The sequence below is a fragment of the Manacus candei genome, unplaced genomic scaffold (genome assembly GCF_025592945.1).
Source record: "Manacus candei isolate 608988 ecotype Guabito, Panama unplaced genomic scaffold, ASM2559294v1 h1tg000051l, whole genome shotgun sequence".
Classification (NCBI taxonomy): domain Eukaryota; kingdom Metazoa; phylum Chordata; class Aves; order Passeriformes; family Pipridae; genus Manacus; species Manacus candei.
In genome coordinates this window covers 1,189,025-1,195,024 of record NW_026138099.1, presented here as the reverse complement: position 1 = coordinate 1,195,024, position 6,000 = coordinate 1,189,025, and positions in this window count along the sequence as shown.

Sequence of the window (6,000 nt, the reverse complement as noted above, 5' to 3'; positions counted from 1 at the left end):
TTCATTTCAGTTCTCTTTTTTTCCCATGTTTACTCTCTGACACCGTGTTAACCTATTTTCCAACTTGGTATAAAACTCTGGAGGTCTCCCTTCCTGCTATACACTGATCAGTAGCAGCTGCCTACACAGAAATGCAGCTGTAGTCATTAGAACCTTTTAGAGTAATCAATAAGGTGAACACATAGCAGAAGTCATCAGCCCAGAATGGACAGATTTCCCTTCTGTGATGCTGCACATCATCAATGTCCCCATTAACTTCCGGGACACCTGAGCTACAGCAGTCCTGCAGTGAACTAAAAATGACCCGTGATTATTTTGTACTTGGTACAATAAGTGAGTTCAAATGCACAGGAGGGGCAGGGCAAAAAGTGACTAAAGGTCTCCCATTTGAATGAACTGGAAATACCTAAGCTGTGGTTAGCCTCATTTATCCATGATACCATCAGGCAAACATGATTATATATTTAAATACTTTTCCAAGCGGGGTTGAGAGGCATGGCCAAAGGCAAGCTTGATCTGCAGAGCAATGCATAGTGCCAGTGAGAGGGTCATTACAACCACAGGAGCCCAGTCCAGAACTTAAATGGAGCTTGCTCTCACTTTACCTCACAGACATAACACTATATGCATACTATATAATGTAAATATAGGGAGATACGTGTGTCCATGTACCTGCAGAAGTGGCAATGGCAGAGCTCTGAGCAGGATGGCTGTGCAGTCACAGCCCCATCCCCTCAGAATGGTGAGAAGAGATGCCACTGAAGACCTTTGATATTGTGTTTCCCTGAACTGGTGTAAAAGCTTATTCCCAGATCAACAAAACCTGAAAACCTTTTTCCTAAAACTATAAATACCTAATTCAAAATTTTTTGCAAATATTTCTATAGTATCCTTTAAAAAACAAAGAACAACAACAAAAACCTCATACAAACAAACAAAAAGACATAACAAAAAACCCCAACCAATACCAGAATCCAATTCCTAAAAAAGTGTTTCTGCACAGGGTAACTTCATATGGATTATTCTGTAATGCCACAAGAGGACACTCTTGAACACCTTTTTCTTTTAATGAGTGCTTTACAAGTCATTTTGTATTCAGTGGTAAATACAGAGGTCTGATCCCCAGCAACCCAGATCATAAGGACAATTCTTCGTATTCACCCAGTGTTCCTGAAGTTTAGATTTCAGGTAGCAAATAATTAATTTTTTTTTCTATATCTGCTTTAAAATTTTGTAAAAGCTGTAGCACTTTATATAAGCTGGATCAGCCTGGGTTCTTAGAGCTTTTTCTTATATTCTGCTCATAACGTTTCTCTGAAAGCATGAAACATATTTTACACTTTAGTTACAATATTGTTGGAATCTTTCTCTTTCCATATATATGTAAAGATTTGGAACCAGTACTCATGTACCTTGTCTTTAATTGCTAGAAGCAATTAGACATCTATACTTTTTTTAAAAAGTTACCAAAAATTTCATTTTGAGGAATGTAAAACTGTGTTCTTAAAACTAGTGGTTGTATTAAAAGTATTGAAATAACTACAATAACCTTGCCTTATCATTGTTTTAGGGACATTAGGTTCATGTTTTCTAGATAGATGTAAGCAAGTGATGAGCATATGTGAATTATACATTAAAAACACTTGAGCTGATGTAACCCAATAATCAGTTTGCGACAAAAGCAACACAAGTAAATAAAATATCTTGCTTCTTTATAGTCAACTCTTGTAGAACAAGAGTTTACAACAAATACATAGGATCTACCTCCATTCTGCTCATTATATTACTTGCAGTAAGTCCTGTGGCCTGAACAAGAACAAAAAAAAAACAGTTAAATGACGAATTAGTTTCTTCATACATACATCTCAATAATAAACTCATTAGAAAGAGTAGAATTTAAGATAGCTGGGGATGCTGGTTATGTTTGTATTAAGCATGTTTCATTAGTAACTTCATTTTAAAGTTGTAATGAAGTTGAATGATACTGTTATCCAAGCTGAGTAGGACTTTAAGGCTATTATAATGGTCAGTTGATTTGGGGGAGGAGAGGAATGTCAAATTGTTATTCAGTTGGGGGGGGAGAAGAACTTCACATTGTTATTTGGAGGCACAAAGTTACACATTTAACTTTGGCTTTCATTGTAGCAGCAATTAAGTGGATGCAGGAGACCCTGATTACCTTAGCCTTGACCGGTATGTCTGGCTCTGGGATATTTTGCTAAGTCTTGCTTGGGTCCTCCTCCCATCAGTCAAACACTTGGATAAATGTAGCTGCAAATAGGACTGTAGTCCTTACTCTGTATATCTTTGGAGAGAGTATAAATACCATAATTATGAAGGCTTTCTTGTGTACATTCAGAGCTATAAAATATTTTCGCTAGATGTGAGGTCTGCTTTATTAACACTCAGTAATGGTTACAAGATTTTAGATTTGCTATATTCCTTTCTCTAAGTTGTTATTTTGTGATTAATAACTTCAGCCTCTTCAGGGCAGTATCTTGTGATTTAGAGTTCTGCTAATCACTTTTGCTAAACACTCTTCTTGATGTCCTGCCCAGGGAGTCCTGAAAACACCAGAAGTCAATATGCAAAGTAAAACCATAAAGCCAGAGCCGTTACTCAAAAGTAACATAGGCACCCACAGAGCCAAAATCTTTGAAACAGATGCTATTTTACTTTATAAAAGTCCTGAGTGTGCTGGATTATAGGATAATTTTCCATAATTGTAGATTTTTAATAAATATGTAAGTAAAGTGAGTGCTGCAATGCAAGTCATAAAAATATGCACACATTAACCCACTGTAAAAAATTGCACAAACTTCAGCACACAATATTGAGGAATAAGTTGTACATGTTTTACAGCTCAGGAGAATTACTAGTCAAAGTACTACTGAACTTAAAGGGATGAGAAAGAAACTGACAACTGTCTCTCACTTTAATGTTATTAGCTGTGCTTATTGTAAATAAGAAGAATGAGAAGGAATTAGACATTTTAATGCATTGCCAAAGATTTAGCCTGCCCTGTTAGTGACAAACACTGCTACAGCTGTACTTTCCCTTAAGGCAGGATGGCCAAACTGCAGTTCACAAACAGTGTAAAGCTGGTGGTCATGCAGCCGATGGGCGGGGCTGTGGAGTGATGTTGCAGCCAGTGTGGACGTCGGTGCCTGAGAAGCCCCTGGTGCTGGTCTGGCCCTGTCACTGCTCTGCAGCCCCCCAGGAGTGGCAGAGGGACAGCTCTGCAAATGCAGTGCAGGAAGCACAGCCTCTGCTGTGGAGGCAGATGAGTCCCCACCTGATCTCAGAGTGTTTGTAGTGCAGTGTTTGTAGTGCTGGGTGTTCAGGGACTGCACACATCTGCACAGGGGCAAGAGAAGCCGGAGGGACCTGGATATGCAGAGTGTTCTGGGGACAGAAAGGGTGGACAGAGCTATGGGCTATACTGAATTTCAGTGCAATGGTTTGGATGTCCAGGATGTGTACTAAATTACACATGAGAGGTGAAAGAGGAAGAGAGGCTTTGGAAATGAGTATTTTGACAGGAGGAGCTTGGTTCTTTGTCAAAGGTGATTGCCTAAATCAGAACAGCAAAGGAGACATTGATCAAAAGGACAATATACACACAGGAGTAAGTCATAAGTATATGGCTGGCAATAGAAATTGTTTTCAGTTTCTGAGCTCCCTTCCCACACAAAACATGCCAGCTATGCTACTGTAAGGGTACTTAAAATAGCATAGCTGTAGGGCAGTATGACAAGGGCACTGCTCGCACATTAGAAGAAGAGATCAGCCCTTCCTCTGAGCAGTTCACGCTCTTTAGAGTCATGATGTTTTATCTCATTTTTGAGGTTCCAAAATAACTTTTGGGCAAAGCAGTGTGTGTGGGAGAGGACAGGGGGAAGAAGGCAAGAGAATTTTCCATCCATCTGAGATAGAGACAGTTGTGCAGATAGAATAATGGTCTCAAATATATAGTAAGTAAGTGATCCTTCTGGTGAGCTGTCCAAAGAAAATACAGGATAGCTATTCTGGCTTAACAGTAAGCTGAAATTGCACAGAGAGATAGGCAGCTATGAAGCGAAGTTGACTCAATCTGTTTTTTACTGGCAGTTGATGTTTATTTTGGATTTAAGCCTATTATCACAGCACAGAATATATCCTTACATCACCTTTATTTTTACAGTTCCCTGTGGACATACCAGGATCCCAGAATGAAATGGCACATGCCATCAGCTAGGCAAAACCTGTAAAGGAATAGTGATGGTCATGAGAGGATCATGAGGCTGTGCTACTGAGTTTGGCATTTCCAGTGGTTATACATCTTCTGAGTGAGGATTACAGCTGTTGGCTTAGATCTCAAGAACAAGATTAAGCAAAGTTTATGCTCAGAATAAACTGAGCTTTGCAGAAGTCTTTTTTGCCATACCTAAAGTTTATATCTTTGTGTCCATCCAGCTCTATCTGTGTGAAGAAGAACCTGAATATTTGAGAACCTGAAGATCTGAGAAAAAAATGGGGACATATAAGGTGACATTGAAGTTTTTAGTGCCAGGTTCATTGCACTAGAATTTAATTCAAAAATACCTGCAGCCCTCTCAAAACTTCTCTTTAAGGAGCTATTCATGCGCATAATACTGAAAATCAGGAAATACTTTAAGGTGGTTTTAAAACCAGACTTTTCAGGAGACAGTACATGCAGTAGAACTTTTCATTACAGATTTGAAATAGGACATATAGTATTACATTTGAGAGGTTTTCTATCTTCTTCTGTCTATCATCTGTCCAGAAATACATGCCCTATTAAATCAATATATTTAATTATTCTTTGATCAAATCAATATTTATTATATAATCAGATACTTTTTACTTATTTATTTCTACATAATTAAGTAGATTCAAAGAATACACTTAATTATTCTTCAATCAAAGAAATGTAACATATTTCACCTTGATTTCTAATCCATTTAAACTTGTTCCCTTCATCTTTTGTAACTAGCAGTTAGTAGGTGGCATTTGTTCATTAGGACATGGATGAAGATTCTAGGGAGACACTTTGATTCTCTAGAGTACCTGCCATTTCATGCACTCAAAACACCTATCTTCATTGAAATGAAAAGTGAGCAAAAATGGGAAAGGTCAGAATGAAATAAATAGAATAAGTAATTTTTCAAGCATATGTTGAATTTTTATTTTTATAACTATTTTTTGTACTCCACCACTATATGATGCTGAAGTAGAAATTAATGTCTTATTGTTCTTCAATGTAATGCACAAGCACTGAGCTTTGGTTGGTTATAGCAGGAAAACTTTCGTGATATGTTATGCCACAGCTTTAAATTCATACTACATCCTTAAGCATCACTTCATAGAGACAGATAGTGCCCATGATTTCTAGGAAGTAGCTACAAGACCTGTAAAGGGCAAGCTGTGAATTTTTGTAACAGTGTAAAATAAAATTGCTGTAGGGAGTTCATTTGGCTGAGATGAACATCAATAACCTACCTTAAAAGAAAGCAACTGCAAGCAAGACAGCTTCTAAGTGTCAGAACATCTCCTTCAGATTGCTAAGGACAAGGTTGATGAAGAATTCAACTCTGTAAAGGGGCAGAGTGAAAGATGTAAGACTATGGGATCAAAGTCTTGTAAGATGGACATCTAACAGCTGAATCAGCAGAGATTACAAGGTGTCTCAGACCCTCTTCCATGTGGAACAACAGCTTTAAGAAAATCTACAGCAAATCCATGCAAACAGAAGAGACAATTATTTCCTTTGGGATTTAAAAACAAACAAAAACCAACAAAACCAAACAAAAAGTTAAGAAACATACCTTGACTTCCAAATAAAATTTCTTACCTACCAGTGATCTCCAGTTTGGCCAACACAGCTGTTGTCAAGTTTCTACAGCAACCATTAGCACCAATTAATTGCACTGATTAATGCAGCCGGATTTCTTCAAATGCACATCTGGCGTGACATTTCAGTGAGTCGTAATTTTAGAG